The 24,250-nt window shown below is 48.7% G+C and overlaps 1 long non-coding RNA gene across 1 annotated transcript in view; it reads right to left on the reverse strand.

Annotated features, from left to right (window-relative positions):
- The window catches only part of LOC149346642 (uncharacterized), a 176,057-nt gene that overhangs the window by 58,317 nt on the left and 93,490 nt on the right, over positions 1-24,250 (reverse strand). The window contains exon 2 of the long non-coding RNA XR_016292438.1: positions 19,146-19,191. This is a non-coding gene — a long non-coding RNA (uncharacterized LOC149346642). The remainder of the gene's footprint in view (positions 1-19,145; positions 19,192-24,250) is intronic.

Genomic DNA, 24,250 nt, shown 5'->3' on the forward strand with positions numbered 1-24,250 from the left:
TATTGCGACTGGACAGCGAAGTAATACAAGACGCCGCGGACCGCGGCCCAGTGTTAGCAGCTGCTGTTTTTTTAAGTTGTATCCTACTATAGAAGCGCAGCGACTCTAATTCTGATACTTGTTTTTTTGTCTTCGTCCAGCCATGATCCAGCCAATGCGAACTCAAAACACTGCATGCAATATATCCGAATTTGCCCTCAAAGCCATCGTCCCGTATCCAATCTCCTAGCTAACAGGCCGCCAAAGTTCCGCTCTCCGGTCTGCCAGGCAATAACCTATTATTACTTTCTTTGTTCCCCCTCCAATAAGTACATCCATTGCTGGAAATTACGTTTACGCGGCCACCATCTGTCTGCTTCCGCGCCCGTACACTTTCGATCCCGGCCGCCCCAGTCGCATTTAGATGAAGGAGAAAGGCCAGAGGCCCGTGTACCGGTCGTTGTCACTGCACATTGAAGAACACCAGGTGGTCTAAATCATCCGGAGTCCTCCACTACGGCGTCCCTCATAGCCTCAGTCGCTTTGGGACGTTAGACCCCATATAAAAAATTCAGGGGGCGCTTTGGTTCTCTAAAGTGCTGCAAGGCGAAAGCCTTTCCTGGCGCGCTGTTTGGCGTTTACTGCGGGACTGTTTGTGCTCTACTAGTGCTTTATTTCACTACACACTTTGACTACACATTACAACTACCCACTTTGACTGCCGACTTTTACTACTTCTTTAGCACGACCCTCTCTCTGCTTCGATAGGTTCGGTTGTATCCATGGCTCTGTTCGCAGTAATGAGGTATGTAATGTGGTCACCCACGGACGCCTTACGCCCCCTGTGAGAGCGGACGATAACTATTTTTTATTAGTTGTCGTCTGCTCCAAAAGGGGGCGTCAGGAATCCGTGGGTGACCTCATTACTACGAATCCGCGACCTCTGACGTCACAACGATTTCGACAAACCGAAAAGCGTGGCACCTCTGCTGAAAACCTTCTGCCGTCAACGATGAGGCATTAAAGGCTTTCTACTCTTTTCCTGGAACACTAAGCACACTCGACCGGCGTTTTCGACGGCCCTCACGAACATGAGCTGTGAAGAGGCGGGGAACGAGGAGGTAAAGTGCGCCCCCCCCCCCCCCCCCCAAAAAAAAAAAAGGGGGAGAGAAAGGGCAGAGGGGAGCAGCGAGGGGCGATCGTCACGCCATCGTCGTCACGAGCGGCGCGCGCGGAGAAGACGTCACCCGATCCGCGCGGGAAGCCTCGTTGCCCGCGCTAACAAGGACGGCGACGCATTCGAGCGACGGCGACACAACACGCGAGACAACGACCCCCCGCGCCGCCGTAAACAGCGCGGCCGGTGGACCGAAAAGACGCGGCCCTGGACAAAGCGACGAGGGGAAGCGGAGTTAAAGGGTAGTTCTCGAGCGCTCGCTCTTCCTTGTATTAAAATTACGCACGCATAATCGGAATCGGCTCAGATGGGCATGGGCTAAAAAATTAACAAAAAAAATTGGGTGTTCGCATAATGTGACGCGAGTTTGAGGAAAAAAGCAGAAAAATTAGTTTTTCAGGAAAGGAAATGACGCAGTAATTGTGAGAGCGAAACAAGAGATAGAGATAGAAAAAGAGGTGCCGTAGTGGAGAACTCCGGAATAGTTTCCACCACCTGCGGATCTTTAAAGGGATACTGAGGCGGTTTTCGAATCAGCTAACCTTCTAGGGTTTTGAAGTAGTGTCATTGCTGATCACGTCTGTGAAATTATTTTTTTGATTTTGGCTAAAACAGTGGCGCAATCACCCATTAAAAACGCGATGTTTAAATTTGCCGCGCCCCGCGCGAGCGCAGGAGAGGGGAACAGCGGAGAGGGAAACTCGTCCATGTCGGCCAGCGTGACGTCATGTTGAGGAGCCGGGGATGCTTCGGCGCACCTGAGCGCGCTTTCAGCGCGCGTTGTTTCTCGTGCTGCATGCGTTGTTCCTCGTCCTGCGTGCGACGTACAAAGCGTGTCAGCCGACCTTGAGAATCAGATTCAACAGGTATTACTCTGCGTTCGTGTCCACGAACAACTACGGCCGCGACTGTGTCGTCTTCCACTGTTTTCCGCAAGACCACAAGCTCGCAGCGCAACCGCTCGCTGCTGTGACGAAGAATTCAAGCCGACTAAAGCAAGCTTACTCTGCTCGAAACACTTTCGTAAGAGCGGCTACAGGCAGAGCTTGTCCTAGTGTGATCTCTGGAGATTTCTGTCGAAAAGGCGCGGCTGAACCATGACACAGTACCATCGATTTCCTCGCGCATAAGAGGTGTGTCACCATTCCGAAGAAGCGCCTCTTTTAAAAGTAGAAACATGCTCACTTAGCCCCTGAAGAAACCTTATAGAGGCTTAAGCATGTGTCGCTCTCCTCAGCTTAGGTGCGGCCAGACCACATTAGACGTGCTCAGCAAGGCTCGGTTAGTGATTTTATGCTCGGTTCGACGTGTCCAAGCAAGCAAGCAAGCAAGCAAAAGCAAGCAAAAGCAAGCAAAAGAAAGCAAAAGCAAGCAAGCAAGCAAGCAAAGCACAATAAAGCACAATAAAGCAAAGCAAGCAAGCATCGAAGCTCTTCATATGCGGCATCTCGTTTAATCCTAGCTAAGCAATTAAAATGAAAGCGTTCGACGTTGATTTCGGATGAAAATTTATGAGAGAAATGAATGCCAACCGAGTTTTTGCAAAAAAACACCGCAACCTTACTCGGTTTCTTCATCAAGTTGTGGCAGCGGGCGAGTTGCAGCTAGCTTGGCTTTTAAACACACATATAGTTGGCAACTACTTCGCTGAACCTAAACTGCAAATCTAGGAAGGGCGAACGTTTCCGAGGCAGCGATTAATATTTTCTGGCATCTGATGAACGCGCCAGGAGTGAAGCGTATTTGTGCGCGTATTTGGCTTGGTTTCCAGCGCACCATGATTGCGTCACTATCTTGTGGTCACATGCCTCGCAGTGCTTGGCCACTGCGCTTCGCTAATTTTGACACCAACTTTGTGGTCCTTCATCGTTCACTTGAAATACTTTCTTGCCCCAACCTGCAACGCCGGGTACTGAGAGCAGGATTTACACAGTGCTTTGGGCCTTTTCTTTAGGATGACGCTCTTCCGGGCGAGCCAGGAGGCGTCCGGTGGTGGTAATTGACTTGAGTATTGTTCGCACCCCTTCCTTTCCGAGAATACGAGCCGATGTTGTGCTGGCACCTTTTACGCATGGTCTGTATCGCGTCTTTGACGCTGGCGTATGCTTGTGCTAGGCATAGAATTTTTTGCTTGTGTCTTTTTTGGTTTCAGGCGATACGTGGAATGAACAAACTGTAGTATCCTTTTCTTCGGTGGTCAGTAAAAAAAAATAGTCGCCGTATTCGCTTTTACAACGACACGGAAAGCTGCGATCTGCCCTCAACGCAGCGCCGGATCCGCATCGGCAGCTTCTCCAGTCCTCAAAGTGACGTCACGACCTCTCTTGACCAATCACGGGCGGCGGCGCGCCGCGCGGCGTGCCGCGCGGCGTGCCCCGCGGCACAGGCCGCATATTTCGGCTAAAAAAGGCAATTCGCGCTTGTTTTTGCCTTATTTGGATGCGATATTCCAGTATACAGTATGAAAAACTATAAGATGCCGCTGCCAGCCCGATTTTCAGAAAAAGTGCTTCAGTCTCCCTTTAACATGGGCTGACATAGCTCAGCACACGGACGCCTTATGAGTATCGCCTTAGTCGAAAGGCGATCGGGTTTCCATCTCACGGCCTGGTCAGCCCTCCACTACAGGGTTTTTTGCCTCCTTTGACTCTCTCCTACCTCCATTCCAGCCGCTGCGGTTCCTCAGTGGCTATGGCGCTCGGCAGCTGACCCGAAGGACACGGGTTCGATATCGGCCGCGGCGGTCGGATTTCGATGGAGGCGAATTTCTAGAGGCCCGTGTGCTGTGCGATGTTAGTGCACGTTAAAGAACCCCAGGTGGTCGAAATTTCCGGAGCCTTCCACTACGGCGTCCCTCATAGCCTGAGTTGCTTTGGGACGTTAAACCCCCATAAAAAAATATACCTCCATTCCCTCGCGTCGCGGCCCAGGTGTCCACCCTTTGTGGGGTATAGTTACTGCGCCTCTTTTCCTCATAATTGTTTATATTATCATATGACAGTTTCGCAGCGCATGGAAATCTTGGGAAAGGCGGCATCCTCTGTGGCCGCATGGGCGTCCGGAGGGGGGGGCAAGGGGGGGCGGCTGCACCCCCCTGGAAAATCACTCCCTCGAACCGTGAGTGATGGCCGCACGCCAGGGGCCGTGGTGGGCTCAGCCAAAAGGGTAAAAGCAGCCCCGCTTCCACGCTTTGGGTCACATCTGCGAAATGCCGCGTCCGGGCACGCGTCTTTATGCCGTTTTCAAACCACGCCATCGTTAGCTCTGTTGAAGGCCGACCTGTTGCAGACATACAGCGGCACCGGCGAGCATGTGTTTCAAGCCGTCTTGAAATGGGTGCCTGTTTCTTTGATCTCTAGACAGATAGCGACACGGAGGCAGACAGTGCACAGTGCATCTTGTTTTCGCCTTCGTTATGCCGGCCACCGATGAATTCTTCAGGAGGGAAAGACAAATCAGCCGTGTCCACCCCCGCTTTGTCGGGCTGCTCATGGGCAAGCGGGCGATCAGTTGGCGCCGCCGCCGCTCGCTGTGCCTCCGATCCACGGGAGAGCGCAGTGCGGTAGAAGCGCCGCTATCAGAATCTTCGGCAAAGGAGATTAGCATCTTTTGTTCACGGCGACGCAGTCTCCAGAGGCGCCCCCACACCAGCGTCCCTTGCGTCTTCTCCGAAAACCAGCGCCTTTGGTCAACGCAGCCCGATGGCACCTGCCTGGCTCGCCTGTCACCTCTGGCTGGGCCTCAAATGACAACAGCGCCCGTGTACTGTGCGAGGTCAGTGCCCGGTAAAGAGACCCAGGTGGTCGACATTATCCGGAGCTCTGTACTACTCCGTTCCTCATAACCTGAGTCGTTTTGGGGCTCTGAACCCCATAAAAACACACAAAACAAATTTTCCTACCGGAGTGGCGAGTGTCCCTTCCCCTTGGAAGTCGCACGGAAGTAAGCCCTTGCACGTGTGCGCGCCTCTGTATTTGTGCTTCGGTGTTTTTAGTGGCCGTTTGTCAACGAAGCTGAGAACAACCAAGACAGTGGACGAGAAAACTACGAGCGGCGAGCAGTGTGCGTGCGGTTGCTCGACTGTGCGGATGCGCGAGCAAGATGGAGCGAGGTGTATGAAGCTGCGAGCGTGCATTTATCTTGTAAATAAGTTTTCGTTGTATGTATAGACATCTTTTGTTTTCAACGTGCGCGTTCAACCGTTTTTCCAATCAATGTGTGTGACGAGTGTGCACCGAGAGCGTGTAATGAAGCACAGAAATGAATTTATCACCCGTGTAATCACGCAATTCGCCCAGAAAAATCCGTGGAGTCTACAGTTGCTGTTCAAGGAAGACTGACTGAGTGACTGTAGTTGCGTGTTTGTGACCATATTGTGCTGTGTGCTGGTCATCAATCCGGGTGAGTCGAGGACCCGTATGCAGCAATAGTGAGCACTCTTCTCCACGAAGTGACAGTATATTTTTGGATTTTTTATTAATTCTAATTGTTTCTTCGTTGATAAACTGCAATGTATCTCTCCTAGCCACACTTTAATTTGCTCTTTGTAATTTTTATTTCATGTGTGTATTTCACTTATTTTTTATTTATATATAAATAAATAAATTCATACCGCAAATAGTGCCTTTTTGCTACGAACATGCCCCCCCCCCCCCCCCCCCTCCGGCGCCAACAATCAATGGGGCCCCCCCCCTGCAAAAAATTCTGCGGACGCCCTTGCATATTGATACCGTTCTGCTACTCTGCACCAGTAATCTTGCAGCAGGGCCCTCTACGGATTAGTCAGTGGGTGAAAGCGTATTAAGGCAAGGAGGTTTGGCTCGGTGGACAGGACCGCAGCCTACCTACCACTGAAACCATACCCCATCTCGTTGCAACCTGATGTGCTGGCAAAAGAGAAGCGCAAGTTGCTCGTGGTGTCCTGCTTATAATTTTCGCCAATAACACCTCAAGCTTTCTGGCGCATCAGCAGAAGCGCCCAGCATAATCTTGACAGCTTTTGCTACCCTAAGAGACAAGAATAGCATTGGAGAATTATTAACATTTAGGAAGTGAATAGATACCGACACTTAGCTTCCAAACTTTATTTGTGAGATGATACAGTGCACAGTACACGATAAGAATATCCAGAAACACCTAACAACATAATGCTCGAAATGATGCTGCACGAATACCACGTCAGATAAAATCACAAGTCTCTAGTGATGAGCGGAATGTGGTGAGAAACAGACAAAATATTCGCAGTCTGCTCATAGACAGCGGTCAGAAAAGAAAGAGAAAGAAACAGTCACCAAGGCCATCATCAAGAATAAACAATGGAGGGAGAAAAATGCAGGGAGTAGCGGTAAGATACACTTGGTAGAACTTACAAGTGCCTAACACAACTTAGGCTAGCTCACCTGCGGCAAAGGTACATCATAAAATTATCACAATAGTATGTATGACAGCCACGGTTTTGCGTGGACATCACGTATCGCCACAAGACGCGTCACACGTAGCGGCTTCACTGTTGCAGCGTCTCACAACAGGCCTGCTGGCGTCGCAGTACTTCCACCCCCATGGCGATCTCCAAGCGCAAAAGTGCGCCAAAGCGATAGGTCGGGCACATGTCGCACTGAAGTTCCTTGTCGGCACCATTCACGAGCGGACGAGCAACTCGCACATACGTCGGTGCCCCGATGCAGCTTCTAGTAACGTCGCTGCACCGACCTGGACCACCGCTGGTCGCTGCACCACCGTTCACAATTGGCGCGAAATCGCTCGAGCTAGCGCCACGTCCACAAGCCGCTTCATCACGCGCGGAATGCGACTCCGAAAGCGAGATCCCGACTACGGGCGAGATCCCGACTACGGGCGAGTCGACCGCCTCCGTCGAACTCGACACTTCGAGCGCTTGAACTTCGCCGCTGTCGGCCACCACAGAGTCATCCAAGGATTCATTCCCCCTCTGGTCGGCGTAGCTAGCACTGCCGGACCCACTTTCGTATCCACCTTGCAACGACGGCTGCGAATCGCTGCCCAACACCAACGCGTCCAGCCTACGGTTCACGAGACGTATTTTCGTACCTTGGGACACGACGATCCAAAAGAAGGCCTCCAACTGACCTGGTTCCACATGTCTGTTGATGTCGTCACGCAGCTTACTTGCCATTCTGGCCCATAACGGCCAGTTGCCGCACCGTTCACGACGCGCCTTCGCCATCATGTGAACCTTGGGGCAGGCGAACTGCTTGAACAAGCCACGAAGGTAGAACCGTTCTCCGCTATTCCACGAAGCGAAGAACTGGCCGGTGCTGGAAGCGAGCTTCCGCTCTTCAAGGTGTCGCATTTTGAACGAAGACGTAACGGCAGCACAACGCCAGCTCACAACACATCGACAACGAAGCGCGGGATCGACTGGCTCGTATCTTCGGCTTCAAATTGGCTTCGCGGTATCCACTCAGCCAAGCGGTTTGGTTTCGGTTTGCAAACTGTAATCGAGTTCGTTTTCAACCTCGGAAGCCCCAGCCCGAAAATCCGTGACTGAGCTTCGAAAACAATGTCGTGCTTGGATTGTCTAAATAGTAATAATAAAAAAACGAATAGTTTTCATCACGAGTGTTCCGCCCGAAGAAATTAGTGGTTTCGTTTTCGCAGCAGTGGCCTCCGTGAAAAACCCTACTGGGGATCCATAGGGGCATATTAAAAATCCGATGATCTGATTGGGTAAAAACTGAAAAAATGAGCCGACTGTCGCGCCACTTGCAACATTTAGATACATCTATAGAACGAATACTTTTGGTAGTTTTTTCATGTGATTAGTTCTGAGCACGGACCACAGATGGCAGCAAAACCTGGTAATGCCCAACATTTTGCCAAAGCGGAGTTCCGCAACTAGGCGCGACGCTGAACACAGAATGGTGGGCGCAGTGAAAAAAAAACGTGTCAGCTGATCCGCGGTGGGTGCGACTCACGCTGCCTCATGCCCGTGATTAGTTCAGCAGCGATTGTGGCGGTTGTACTTTCGTTACCGACACGTCGGTGAACTTCTTTCGTGGTGCAAACGTGCGATTGAAGCAGATAGCGTAGTCTGTGTTGTGAACGCGGCGCGCAATGCAATTAGCAGCAAGCTTCCCGTGTACTTGGGATGCTGCTTTTGCGTTGGGTTCTCAGTGTACATGCAACGTAATAGAGGCAGAACTAAGAGGAGGGCTAGTTTTTTGTTTGTTTTTTTGTGGCCATAAGCGCACATTTGCGCGTGTTACAAGCGTGACGTGAATATTACGGCATCGATCATGTCGACACGCGAGGGTGAGTGTAGCTCTGCCCGCCTAAATTTAGCGCAGTCGCCATCGCGGTTACCGCGTGAAGCTTGTTTACGGCTGTTTAGAGAAAGCATATTCAGTCTTCTACGCGGTTGTCGAATATACTGTGTATCGTTAAGCAAATGCAACATCTTGAATTCTAATTATGATTGAATTTGTCTCGCTAGAGACGTGAAACAAGTGCTATCACAGCGAGGCAATGCCTTGATCACTAGAAAGAATTCTGTTATTGTGCGGTTTTTAATAGACAATGATATACAAGGACCAATGACACTTGTGTTGGAATTAATAGACAGTGATATACAAGGGCCAATGACACTTGTGTTGGAAGTAGTCGTGTCTTTCACTTTAGCTCTAAGCTGCTGTACTAAAATTTGTTCGGGCGGTCTGCTGTAATTTTTTGTTTCAATATGAAAGCACTTCTAGCGGCATTTTTGGCGAAAGCCGTGGGACGAGTAAAGCCTCCAGGCTGGTCACGTGACCAAATATGGAGCGGCAATTTGGCTAATTTAAAGACTTGTGAGACATCAAGCTAAGCACAACTTGGGGACGGCCCGGCAGGGTAAGGATGGCAACACATGGATGGCACATATGAGTCATGTCCCGGATATGGTTAGAACATTCGAAATTTGCCCTCGACATGACTTGGGAAGAATTTGACTGCCGGTAAATCTCGGGTACGGGACCAACCTGAGACGCCCCCAAAGTGGGTCTCATGTGACCTTAAGTTGATATATACACGTCACAGACATCGTTCAGTTGATGAAACCGAAACACCGTGGAAAAAAAACTCGCCGCGGTGGCTCGGCGGTTAAGGCGCTCGTCTACCGAGCCGGACTACCCAGGCTCGAACCCGACCGCGGCGGTCGAATTTCGATGGAGGCGAAATTCTAGAGGCCCGTGTACTGTGCGATGTCAGTGCACGTTAAAGATCCCCAGGTGGTCGAAATTATTCCAGAGACCTCCACCACGGCACCCCTTTCTTTCTTTCTTTCTTTCTTTCTTTCTTTCTTTCTTTCTTTCTTTCTTTCTTTCTTTCTTTCTTTCTTTCTTTCTTTCTTTCTTCCTTTCTTTCTTTCTTTCTCTTTCTTTCTTTCTCTCTTTCTTTCTTTCTTTCTTTCTTTCTTCCTTTCTTTCTTTCTTTCTCTCTCTCTCTCTCTCTCTCTCTCTTTCTTTCTTTCTTTCTTTCTCTCTTTCTTTCTTTCTTTCTTTCTTTTTCTTCCTTCCTTTCTTTCCTTCTTTCTTTCTCTTTATTCCTTCCTTTCTTTCCTTCCTTCTTTCTTCCTTTCACTCCTACCTTGCTCCCTTCCATTACTATAGTGCCTAGAATATACTGGCGGTATATTCTAGGCACTATACCATTACGGCGCGGTTCAGGTGTCTGCCGATATATGTGAGACAGATACTGCGCCATTTCTTTTCCTCAAAAACCAATTTACCAATCCCGGCCGCGGCGGTCGAATTTCGATGGAGGCGAAATTGTAAGGCCCGGGTACTGAGCGATGTCAGTGCACGTTAAAGAACCCCAGGTGGTCGCAATTTCCGGAGCCCTTCACTACGGCGTCCCTCATAGCCTGAGTCGCTTTGGGTCGTTAAACCCACCATAAACAAAACCAAACCCTCCTTTCCTCAAAAAACAATTTTTAATTTTCGCGAAGAAATTAGATTATAAATTATTTAACCGTCGTAGGCGAATACCACGGGTACTGCAAGTATGCCAATGTCTATAAGGCATCTCATGAAAGAAGAGTACATGCAAGCAAAAATTTGGCGTCTATAGTCCTCTAACTTCTGTCGCGGTTTCATGGCGACCTTGCACACCCATTTCTGTAAAGGCCTGCTTCCGAGCGACGACAACACCCGCTCCGTGGCATCGTGCCAGGAGAGGAAAGCGTCCCACAAAAGGGCCGCCGATCGTCTACCCTCCCCGTTTAGATGTACGCACGAAAGCGGGTTGCAGGAAGAGATAGAATCTGGCTCGCGCGCGCAAAATGACGTCGAGCAGGCAGCCGAGCGCGCTCTATTAAAAAGTGCGCTGGAAAAGAAAAAGGGCGCGCTTTCTGTGTGTCAGCGATAACGCTCGTCACAATCAGCTGCGGGTCTTTTCAGTGAGGCTGCGCGTTTGTTCCCTTGAGTGTCATTAAGATCTCTATAAAACACAGTATGCGAAGCGAATCTAGATCGACAGATTACCTTTCATATGACCGTAATAAAGCCCTGTATTTGAACTGAACCTGGATAAATTACCTTTAAAGAATATCAAATTTGCATTGTTCATTGGGCGGAGGTCTTTTTTAAGAGAGAAAATTACGCAAGTGGCAATGACCCGTGGTGACACATCGTATAGATTTTCTAACAACGAATGATGACGAATTCGGGACGAGAAGGCTGATTGGCTTCATGCAGCGCACTGTGAAGTATTCGTGAAAGATTACAACTCAGAGTTCTTCAGAATACCGTGTGAATAATAAGAGTATGAAACGCATCTAAACAGCGGGGAAAAAAAGAAATAGTCCCTAGTTGAGTCGTCACGCTCGGCCCGGCCCAATCATGTTCAAGGTAATAAATTCCGCCGTAGTTGCGCGAAATATTAGTTCGCGCGGTAAAGATATTGCTTTTCGCGCAAAAAACGCGGGAAAATAATTGCGAGTGGCGCGATTATTCTATTGCACTAAAGAAAGTAAACACTTATGAGTTTAACTCGTAGCGCAACGATGTATCTCTATATGTCAAAAGTGTAGAGCCCAAGGGGATTGCTTCCTAAGCCATGCGGTGAGGTTCTTGCATCATCCGTGGAACTGCTAACTTTCCTTCTGGACTCTACACTTGTGATAAAATGTGTAGCACGTGCGCACGCAACATTACTGACAGGAAACGAATCCATAGAGAAAGCGCAGTTCAAAGGAAGCTCATCCGAGCAAGATGTATATGCCTACCGTTGTGGGGCTAAACATTCTTAGGATCTTAATGATATTTGTTTCTTTCCACGAATGAGGTGCTCAACAGAGCTCCGCTCCCTGAGGCACCTGCCTTATAACTTGGCTTGAGACGTCACTGACTTTCAGATGTGTGGCTTGGCCACAACAGAAAAGATGAGCGATGCTCCTTTAGGGCAACATAGCGGATCGCTAAACGACGAAAAATGCAGCTTAGTGGACGAAAGGGAGACAAGTGGGGAGACGACATTTGCAGCGGCATAGGAGGCATTCACATGACGTCAGGGGCGACATTTTGTTATACAGAGCGCAGCTTCTGCGGAGTAGGCCGGAGCACAGCGGACGATAACGATATTAGACATGCGCTCGGCTTTTCGCCTTGCTCGATGTGCAGCCAAATGGCTGCCATTGTGATGTCGGCGAGTCCTCCTTATTTGGTTTTCTGCGGCAGGCATTGGTGATGGATAATTGGATGGATATGAGACAGGTATTAGGAGAAAGCGTTAAAGCCCCCAGTCGCAGAAAAGCCGGTGTCGGCGTTGCCGTCGGCGTGGCGGTAAAATTAGGACTAGTCGATTACAAGAGGCTCCAATAGATGGCGCCAGCCACACTAGCGGCGCATCGGAAACCCCTGGCCCTCAGGTTGCCAGTGAGACACGTTACCACTACGTCACGCAGACACTTTCGTATGGCTTGGTTAAAGCGGGGTTTTATATTGTTACGTGCTTAGCACGCACGGGGGTTTATTCACAGAGGGGATCGTTCGGAGCAGGATGGAAGCAGGAAGCCTACCAACGTCCTTCAGCTCTTTCTCTTCCTTTCTCTCTGCTGGTCAGTCCTTCATCTTCTGCTTCTTCCGTCGAGGTTCTGTGGAAGCACGTGACAATATGTATGTCGCGTGGTCTTTCACATAATGATGATGACTGTGAACGAGGAAACAGTGTCGGTGTCTGCGTAGGCAAGAAGAGCCGCTGTTGTCCCGTAGTGGACGTAGTGACCTGATGATGATGATGAATGTTGCTTGTTAGACTCTGGACGGCCCTCGTCTGGGAAACGCCACTATGCGCTCGTATACTGGCACAGAAAAGAATGTAATTACGGGCTGGTTGGTTCATGTCCAGTACAATAAAAACTGCGCGAACAAGACGGGGACAAAAGAAAACACAGAAAAACACACTTCGACCGCGGTATCGCTTATATGTCGTCTTCTGTCCCTGCCCTGTTAGCACAGTTTTCACGTTCCTGAAACCGATAATGTCACTGAGTGCCCCGTTATAGTATGAAAAGCTTATCGCGTGCAAACTGCTTACACTGGCTGTTTATAAACCGACGGGTGCTGCATTGGCGTTGACGCCAAACTTAGAGAAAGGGCGGTCGCACTGGTGCGAGATGCTCAGGAGAAAGGAAAGAGAAAGGAGTGAAAATGGGGTAAGTTGTCCTCTACCACACAGCCTCATATGACAAGGCAGTGTGCTAAGAGGACAGCTTATTCCCTTTTCACCCCTTCGTGTTTATAGTGTACAGTGATCACGGTTTCACCAAGTGAAACGCACAAACTAGGTAACCAAAAGGAAGAGAAAAGGGACAAGACACTGCGACAAGCACGCATCAGCGGAGAGGTCCGTCAAGGCTGAAGTGATAATTGCTGAGACACTCGCTTGGCTCGCCTGGCCTCAGTCGCTCGCCAAGTGCCCGCAATTTGTGGCCTTCACCGAGACTGCTCCGGTATGACGCACTTTACCGTACATAGTAAGGCACTCTGAGCGCTGCGTCCTGTGTGCTCTTTTTCGCATTTGCGAGACAGGGTTAGAGGAGATCGCCACGTCTAGTAAAATGCAGCTGTGGAAATGGCGGAGAACCTCAATAGCTGCAATGCGTGCTTTAGACTGCATGCATATACGTGCACGTGTCTGTACGTAAACGTCAGTGTGCTTGCGACGAATGCCCCATGCTCCTGTTGGAACTAGCTCTCAATGCATGGTGCAAGCGCATTTAGAGACACGTATACGCTTCTCTCAAGTGCAATGCATGCAGAGCTGACAGAAATCGCTGCGAAATAAATTTTCTACAAGCGTTTCGAATCTTTCACCTTCATAAGTGAACGGCACAGGCCAAGAACGGCCGAGCTCGACTTAAAACTACACTCAGGACGAATTGAAGTTGTCATGTATCGACAAATTACCGCGGTCCAATTACAATTAAAGCAGGTACTCTCGGCAAAAGCGGTGCTTTTATAAGCAAGAATAGGTCAAAACGTGAAATGCCTGTTTTTCGCAAACATACTGCGGTGACGTCAAGACGGTTTTTCGGCCGCTTTTTTTTTCTCGCCCGTTATACTATGTGGCAAGGGCTAGAAAATTTTTATTGTCTTTTTTTTTTTCGTGCGAACACATTACTTATGGGGGTCAAACGCAACCAGGAATCATGTGCAAAGTCTGGGAGTAACTCGGGTAAGATCGGGTTACTTCGGACGAGCGTTGCGCAAGCTGCAGCCAATGGCAGGAAGCTCGGATGAATTCGGAGGAGCGTCGCGCAGGCTGCAGCCAATGGGAGGAGGGCGTCGCGCCAGCTGCCGCCGAGTTGCGAGAGGGTGTGAAGATGAAGAGCGGGAATCGCGGATGCCAGCAAGAAGTGGCGAAGAATGAACACATGCTTTCGCACGACTATAATCTGTTCAACTATGTTAAGCCACTACCACTTTTTTATTAGTCCCACCATAGTAATAGCCGGCTATCCTGGAGTCCTCTTCGGCTTTGAAGTGACGAGTTAGAATCGATGGCGAAAAAAAAACGTTCCTTTTTTCGATCCAATTATCTCTGAAATACTTGCGTAATTTCCAGCTGAACAAAAACAAAAATAATCCTATATTCAATTTTTTTCGAGAAGAATAACGGAATAGAGCTGTCTTTAGTATCGCTTTCAGGCATATAAGTTCAGCGTGCCAGTACAGTGGGCTGATGGAGATCGAAACATGCCCAATTTCTTGCTCTATTCTTTAGCGGATAGCTAAATACTACGTCTGTCCAAGGAATGCCTGCGAAGCTTCGCACGAAGCGACCAAGAGACTACGCAGGCAGTAACTTCAAATGGATGACGTAGAAGGGGAGGGGGGCGCCGTACAGTTGGTTTTGGTTTTTGAGGAAAGGAAACGGCGCCGTATCTCTCTCACATATCTCCGTAAACACCTGAACCGCGCCGTAAGGGAAGGGATAAAGGAAGGAGTGAAAGAAGAAAGGGTGAAAGAGGTGCCGTAGGGGAGGTCTCCGGAACAATTTCGAGCACCTGGGAATCTTTAACGTGCACTGACGTCGCACAGCACACGGGCGCCTCTTGCGTTTCGCCTCCATAGAAACGCGGTGGTGGTGGTCAGCTTCGGACCCGGGTACTCCGGCTCAGTCGCCGAGCGTCCTAACCACTGAAGCCATCGCGGCGAATTCCGTACAGTTCTCCTCTGGCCTTCTTCGGTCACGGGCGTCACTGCACGTGACGTTGCACGCGCCGTGTAACGTAGAGGACGAGGTCACGTTGACCTTCCGGTTTGGTTAATGACATCACGGTTCGGTACGTGAAGCAGCGGCTCGCAGTCTGGCTCCGCCTTCCTATTCTGTTCTCTTTTTTACGGGGCTTCTTCACGGCCTCATTAGGGCACCCGAAAAGACCGAGACTGACCCAGGGGTGAGTGGATAATTGCTCCCGACCGGCTGCCATGCCCGCCGTTCTAATTCGCTTAACGAACAATTTCCGCCCCCAGGCGTTGCCTTGCCCCTGTGCCTTATACTCGTTGGCGACCGTGACCCGACTTCTCATTTTGCCTCGGCTTCGTGGAAGTTGACCGCCAAAGCTCCGAATGCTGTGGCTACGGCGTCAAAGAATGACTAAGAGGTGTCCATGCAACTCAATGCCTATGGACACAGCGGCACAAAGGCATTCTGGGAACTCTAAAGCATTGAAAGTGCTAAGGTCCTAGTTCTTCTACACGGCAGACAAGTATAAGTGATAGCCACGACCCCTACCCCCTTCCATGCAGCCTATTACGTCTGGCATGCGTCCTTTCCAGATTGGTTCCTCACGCATACATTTTCCTCAGGAACGGAGGGAAAAAGAAAGGGTCAGCGTCATGTGAGAAGGTTAAGCCTTATTGTCATAAAAAAAACTGGTAGGAGTTTAACGGGGTTAAATCGAGCAGACGTGAGAGAGCATGTGTTTAGCCTGGTTAGCTCATGGTTTTGCACAGTGATTTTGTGCAGTGGCCAGCAGAACTATCTGTACGCGCCGCCGCAGGACCGAAACCCATTTGCGGCAATACATATTTTATTTCTCCAGGCTGGTCAAGGTCACCCTCAAGGTCAATCTTCACACAAAATTCTTGATTTGAACCGCGTTAAGTAAGGTTACCACCACCAAGCTCCGCTCAAGTTTTTAGTTGGAAGAGGTCCTACTACAGTGCTTAACTTTGGGTCATCTTTCCGCATAGAGTTTCTTACTATTACCTAGAGGGAAAGCTGGCGGCGCTGCACTTCAGCCACCATGGACGCCCAAAGCATCATGGGGCGGTGAGCTACTTGTTGCGGCACAGTCGTAATTTTTTGGGAACATGGAGTGGCACTACTAAGACGTTTCATTCTGAAAACGCTGTTCGTGTGTGCGCAGACGACTTTCGCGCGAACGCAGTGGGCAAAACCCATAGTAGTGAAAACGCGACGACACACGACGCCAATAAAAGGTTTCACTTTTCCGAAATGTCATTAAAAACCTCTTAAAGTATTTAAGCAACAGCATCTTTTTTGAAAACATATTTACTTTTAAAAACGCGCTTGTTAATTACGAAATATTAGTTTTTATAGTGTTCACTACTTGGCCAATAGGAGAGCGAGTCGTCTCTTATTTTGGGCAAACTTTTCACTTAAATGCTTTTCTGCTCGTTTGTTGCAATCATTAGACAAGATTTTCAATGTTAGGACGTTTGTAGTTATCAAACAGCTTTATTTTTCTATTATTTTTTGGCCAAAAGTTGCAGTTCCGCAACAAGTAGCTCACCGCCCCATGATGCTTTGAGCGCCCATGGTGGCTGAAGTGGTCTCGAGGGGTCGCCATGCAAACTCCCATAGACGGGCTGTCAGCTTTCCCTCTAGGTAATAGTAAGAAACTCTATGTCTTTCCGTATTCTTTTTCTACATGTAGATTTTGAAGATATTTTTCAATAAACTGAAATTATGGAACCGTGTTAAGTAGTGCTTTTGCACCAAATACAAAGGGGACAAACTGGGCCCACGTCATCGCAAGAGATGGGCTTTATTGGCCAGGCCTGGGTACCCGTGGTCACGTGGGGCTGAAGATGGCGTCCCCGAAGAAAGAGGCAGTGAGAAGAGAAGGCGTGGCTTAGATAGCTTGGCTTGCGAAGGACACAAGACGTAATACACGCAGACCACAAGCCTGGATTACTTGACCACATATAGCATTTTCTCATTCGTCGTCGGGCCATTGCGAGCGCCAATGCTCCTTTCCCATTGGCCAAAAGGCAATGACGTCATACCAGTGTGACTGCGTCATCGTGTTTTCTGTTCCGTAAGACGTGTGAAACGCGCGTGTGCTATGCGATGTGAGGGAACTTTGAAAAGCCCCATATGATCGAGGCCCTCCGCTAGGGCGTGACCCAGAGCCCACAGCGCTGCTTCACCACGCAGGGATTCACTGATCAATCAATGGTTTCTTAAAGGTGTCGGCATGAGAGCGCAATCCTTTCTTTTTGTCTTCGGAACGGTAAAAGAGGTGGGGGGGGACAGAGACGGATGGCATGGGGACACCATGGAAACCTTTTTAGCGAGACACAAGGGAAGACCCTCAGGAGTCAACGTCAGGGGTCAAGACGCAAGCACCACCGTACTACTACTTCTCGCCAAACGCAACGACATAAAAAAAACACAAAAGAGCAGCCTAACAAGCCAACACTATAGATTAAAGCAGGGTCGCAGCAGCTGCAGAATAAAAAGAAAGAAAAAAATGCGGGGCGGAATGAAGCAAAGAAAAAAAAATGGCGAGTCGCGGGTAAGCGAAAGTCACAAAGCACACGCGGAGAGAGCGTCCTTGACACGGAGTGCCGCAGGTATATCCCGTAAGCGGCGAGCCTCCTCGCGACGGCGTTGTGGGATATACGTGCTCGGCAGGTGAATAACTCGCCCCGCCGTCCGCCATGTTTGAGCAGCCGTCCCCACCTCCTCCCCCACCTCCTCCCACGCTGTCGTCGATGTGGGTCTAAGCGCCGAGCGCCTGACTGATGATTCAATGCTTCACCCGCCATATGCCCCCTGAGCAAACAGCGCCGAAGCTGCAGACTCCCGGCCGTTTGCTAGCTATGCTCCGTCTTTCAGTGTGCAGATGGCGATGTTGATGCACTGAGATGACGAAAGAGTCGTTGCCGCGTCCAGTCTATTTGTCAGCCAGGTCTGCGCGGAGCGCGCGAGTAGACGGTAGTCCTTTCATCAAATCTAAGCAAACATTGCACATTACTAACCTGTGGAACAGAAAAGTGGATGGTAACGAAAAGGGTTCAACTTAAATTGCGCCCCGCCGCGGTGGCTCAGTGGTTAAGGCGCTCGGCTGCTGACCCGAAAGACGCGGGTTGGATCCCGGCTGCGGCGGCTGAATTTCGATGGTGCCGAAATTCTAGAGGCCCGTGTACTGTGCGATGTCAATGCACGTTAAAGAACCCCAGGTGGTCGAAATTTCCGGAGTCTTTCACTACGGCGTCTCTCATAGCCTTAGTCGCTTTGGGACGTTAAATCCCAATGAACAAAACCAATCAACTTAAATTGCGGACCACGCAGCGAGCTATGGAAAGGTAAATGGTAGGCGTAACGTTAAGAGACCGGCAGCGGGAAGAGTGGGTGAGGGAACAAACGCGGGTTAATGACATCCTAGTCGAAATCAAGGGGAAGAAATGGGCGAGGGCAGGGCTTGTTATGCGAAGGCAAGATAACCGCTGGTGCTTAAGGGTTACGGAGAGGATTACAAGAGAAGGCAAGCGTAGCAGGGGGCGTCAGAAAGTTACGTGGACGGATGAGATTAAGAAGTTTGCGGGGATGCGGTGCCCGCAACTGGCAAAGGACAGGGCTAATTGGAGAGACATGGGAGAGGCCTTTTCCCTGCAGTGGGCGTAGTCAGGCTGCTGCTGATGATGATAACGGAACGCTGCATACAGGTAGATCCACCCCCCTTCCCCCTCTTTGCTTTGTCCCTTGTGCCTTTGCACAGCGTATGTAAATAGTATACGGGCCACTTAGTGCGCTACCAGCTCGGTATTACACGTTTTAATACAGAACACCATTACTCACTCTCTCTAATGCGGGTTGTGTATATTGGCTACCGCAGAGTGTCCTGAAGTCCCCGAAGTGCTTCACGGGTCGTTTCAGAGGGACTACTAGCGCATATTAAATTAGCCTTTAGACTGGCTTGCTGGCTTTCACATAAAGAAAAAAAAAGTAAAAATTAACAGGAAGAAGATATACCGCGCACCTCCGGAAAAAACAGTTTTAATGAAGCCGCTCTTATATACTCCAGTTCGCAAGTGCATATAATGCACCACTCTATGAGAAAGTAATTTCTGTTACCGTGTATAGCGCGGTGATGGATAGATAGCGCATATAGGGCAGCTATACACAAGGGGCCGGATGTACAGAGCCGTTCTAATTAGGCGCACGGGCTCTTCTAAAAGTTTAAAATGTCAGCACGCATTTATAAGTATAAACTTACCGTGGTTACAGAGGCGACCGCAAGGCCAAACCGCAGCGTTCAAAATCTGCGAGAGAAAGAGAGAGAAAATAAGGAGGGCTTAGAAAACACTCCTTTATGAATATGCATTACTAGCTATAAGACGACGTAGGCGGAATGAATGAAGTTATTTTTTTGTTGTTTTCACTTTCTTTGACAGCGACCCGAAAAACACGTTGATGTTTGTTAGCCCAGAAATGGATGGGCCGGCATGGGAAGGCTCTTTTAGGAGGACAGGCCGGGAAATTGCGTTCTCATGTTACGGAGAAGCGGGGATTCGCATATATATATATATATATATATGTAGAAAAGCGCACGGGAAGGTGAATGAGGGGCTCGTTACACATTTGAGAGAAGCCAACAGCTACAGAAACCAACGAACACAGTACATTTTTTTATATATTTATATATTTTGTGGTGTTGATCAATGGAGAATATTACTGAATATGTTAATGCTTAATCAGTTACCTTTGAGCGTTAACATATTCAGTAATATTCTACATTAATAAACATCACAAAATAAATAAATATATATAAAAAATCCCCTGTGTTCCTTGGATTCTGTGGCTGTTGGCTTCTCTCTCATATATATATATATATATATATATATATATATATATATAGCGCATATAGGGCACCTATACACAAGGGGCCGGATGTACAGAGCCGTTCTAATTGCGCACGGGCCCTTATAAAAGTTGAAAATGTCAGCATGCATTTATAAGTATAAACTTACCGTGGCTACACAGGCATATATCTACCGTGGCGCGCGCGCGCGCGCGCGCACACACACACACACACACACACACACACACACACACACACACACACACACACACACACACACACACACACACACACACACACACACACACACACACACACACACACACACACACACACACACACACACACACACACACACACACACACACACACACACACACACACACACACACACACACACACACACACACACACACACACACACACACACACACACACACACACACACACACACACACACACACACACACACACACACACACACACACACACACACACACACACACACACACACACACACACACACACACACACACACACACACACACACACACACACACACACACACACACACACACACACACACACACACACACACACACACACACACACACACACACACACACACACACACACACACACACACACACACACACACACACACACACACACACACACACACACACACACACACACACACACACACACACACACACACACACACACACACACACACACACACACACACACACACACACACACACACACACACACACACACACACACACACACACACACACACACACACACACACACACACACACACACACACACACACACACACACACACACACACACACACACACACACACACACACACACACACACACACACACACACACACACACACACACACACACACACACACACACACACACACACACACACACACACACACACACGGTGTTTACGATGTTTTACAATGTATGCGGAAAGCAACTAGAGGTGTTCAAACTACGAAGAACTTTAATGGAATGCGGCTTTCCAGCCACTAATTTCACAGAAAAGAAAATCGGTTAGCACAAAAAAATCTAATAGACTAAATTGTGGGGTTTACGAAACCTTGCCATGCGGTAGAAAGCGATCTTCGTTCTAGAGAAACCTTATTGCGAACTCAAGACAGCTTGCGAAATTGCGCTTCCTATCACGTGCCTCTAAATTATCGGTATTGAAGACTGGCCGCCGATTGCTCCATCTAATCACATACGCGGATCGAGGCGAACTGCATGTCTCGACCTCCGGCATGGCGATAACAAATTCACTCCAGTGAGCTGTCTGATTACGACCAGAAAAAATTCGATAACGACATCTCTACTGATTGGCTACAAGACGACTAAATATCTGGATCATCAGGAGAGACCGAAATAAGACTAAAATGTTTGTAACTATTGTAAACAGTGTGTACAGCTTTCCCTTGTCCATTCTAGCTATCGCTCCCCTCTGTACTTCTCTTTGCCGTCCTCTTCTGTCCCTTTATTTCTGCCGGCCGCAGCTCTGCATACCAAATGCCTCAGCTGGAAACATATTTTCCTCGTGTACTGTGCGATGTCAGTGCACGTTAAAGAACCCCAGGTGGTCGAAATTTCCGGAGCCCTCCACTACGGCGTCTCTCATAGCCTTAGTCGCTTTGGGACGTTAAACCCCATAAACCAAACCAAACCTTTCTTTTGTATTTTTTTAATAACAAACCACCAATGCTGCTACTGGACAACAGTATGACGCGCAAGTATGAAGTCGGGACTAAAGATGACGTCATTCAGGCTATAAAAGCCTTCGTGCGCAGCTTTGGCCGTGGATAGATGAGTGTTTCGTAATGTTCGGCTATCTCAGCCCACTTCTTACTGTCTGGCGGAGTGCAATGCCACGTGAGCGCCGGTAATCGAGCGCTAGTCCTACCCTGAAGCGTGACTCCCCTCCTTTTTTATTTTTTTAAGGCGGAAGCCTTTAATGCCTCATCGTTGTCGAAAGAAGGTTGTCAGCAGAGGTGTCACACGCTTTTCGGTTGGTCGAAATGGTTATGACGTCAGAGTGCGCGGATTCGAAGTAATGAGGTCACCTACGGATGCCTGACGCCCTCTTTTAAAGCAGACGACAACTAATAAAAGAAATAGTTGTCGTCTGCTCCGACAGGGGGCGTAAGGCGTCCGTGGGTGACCACATTACATACCTCATTACTGCGAACACAGCCATGGATGCAACCGAACTCATCGGAGCAGAGAGAGAGAGAAGTGCTAAAGAAGCAGTCAAAGTGTGTAGTTGTAATGTGTAGTCAAAGCGTTTAGTCAAATAAAGCACTGATACAGCATAAACAGTCTCGCAGTCAATGCCAAACAGCGCGCCAGGAAAGGCTTTCGCCTTGCAGCACTTTAGAGAGCCAAAGTGCCCCCTGAATTTTTAAACGAGATTTATTGCCTCAGGCATGATGAAGGATGAAGGAAAGTGTGATGAAGGATGCAGTACTGATTAAAGTCATGGGAGTAGGTTGCCGACTGCACTGCCTTAAAACTGCAGATATCACTCTGTTGTAAAAAACAAACTTTGAGATAACGGCGGCGACCCGCATTGGAGCAGTGCGAAAGCAAAATGTTCACAACTATAGTGACGTCCGTGGCTGTTCTGACGTCAATGTATTATATCGACGCCTATAGCTATTTTGACGTCAAAGTGTATTTTTCTCGTTTTTCACGCGGTTAATTAATTGACTAATTACACCTCATCAATGAAATTCTTCCCACGGCAACTTTATCACACACTATCTGTCACATTCATAGTTTCACACATTTATCTTCAGAGAAAGACGTAATTGTGCGGACAGATTTGCGGACACTTTTTGCTGACGCGACATAGCCATATATATAATGCTTTCGTGTTAATAACTTCGGGAGAAAACATTGGATCATTATCCACCCTTCACGTACAGTGATCCGAGTCGGTTAGTGGCGTTAACCTCCGAAAACGCTGTCAGATGAACTCGTGGGTGTCGTCAGCATACCTGGTAACGCAACCCGCTCGAACAGCTCGTTTGCTGAGTTAAACACGCTGGAAACTGCTTGCCAAGCGTAACGACAGATGTGCGTTTTCCTCGAAAGCTAACTCAGCGACGCATCGGGTTAGTTTCAAAATATCTCGTGCGACGACGAAGTCGTGTCAGGCAAAAAAAGGGAGAGGGGAGGGGGGGGTTGGAAACTCGAATCGACTCGTCGAACCCTTGGGCGGGAGGTGTCACATTGCTCCCTATTACAGCGCAGCAGATTGGTTTGACAAAGGCCGAAAGATGGAGCACAAATAAAGAAAGATGAGCAAAAGAAGAAAGAAACGACACAGTGAAAAGGGAAAGAGAAACAAGGGGAAAGCAGGAAAAGTAGAAAAACAAAAGGAAGGAAAAAGAAAGGCGGGAAAAAGAGAAAGACAGAAAAGAAGAATGCATGAAATCAAGCTTTCAAAGGAAAGATGGCCGAGAAGGGAAGAAAAGAGACAGAAAGAAGGATGAAAGGAAATAAAGACAGAACGAAGAACACCAAGAAAAAGTGAGAAGAATGGAAGGAACCTCAGAAGGCAAGAATGGAGATTGGAATGAAGCAAAGAATGAAGGAAAGAATAAGAAGAGAGCATGGAAAGAGAGGACGAAATGAATAGAGGGAAAATAAAGAAACACGTGGATATGCGATGCAGCCACACCGAGACACAGGCTACAAGCGCACGGTCGAACATAAGAAGAAATCCGGTCATGTAAACCATCGAAACAAAATACCCCAGAAAAACCTAGTTCCTCGAATCTCGTTCTAAACGACGGCGGCGGCGTGCATAGATTTTCTAAGCCGTACTTAGCGGGAAAAGTGCGCCCGCGATAGTTCATCCGCCATGGAGAGGCGCAGGAACTTTTACTTGGAATATATGGTTTCATATTCGGCTAGGATAGTTTTACGCGTAAAACGTGGATTCAGCATTAACAATACGACTCTTCTCGAGGGATAGTTCCAAGAATTGCTGTGGAAGTTTCCAGACTAACCAGACATCGAGTTTTCACTTGCGTTGAATGTACCCAAGAATTGATGAACGCAAAGTTAAAACAATTTACTGCGCGCGGAGGGATAGACGATCGTCGCGGTGCAGATGCCATTCCGAGGCAGAATCCACGCTTTCGGCCAACAGTAGCCGAGCCAAATACGAAACCTCACCATTATAGTGACTTCTAGTTCACTGTACTCACCATCGAAAGAGCGGCTGCGGTGACTAACTTAGACATTTAGGCTGTTTCAGAACCTTCCTGGACACCGCAAGATCATGTCTCGCATGATAAACGTACAGGTGCAGTCAAAAGTAAATGGAAGGCAATATTCACGAAAAAATTTAATCATTGGCCCCCCAATTCATGCATCCTTGAATACATATGTGCAGCCCGATTGTGATTTTGTGAATTCCACTGTGCACCAACAAGCATGGACCACTATGCTGTAGAT

Source organism: Amblyomma mixtum, chromosome 4, assembly GCF_055824585.1.
Source record: "Amblyomma mixtum isolate Tamu chromosome 4, ASM5582458v1, whole genome shotgun sequence".
Taxonomy (NCBI): domain Eukaryota; kingdom Metazoa; phylum Arthropoda; class Arachnida; order Ixodida; family Ixodidae; genus Amblyomma; species Amblyomma mixtum.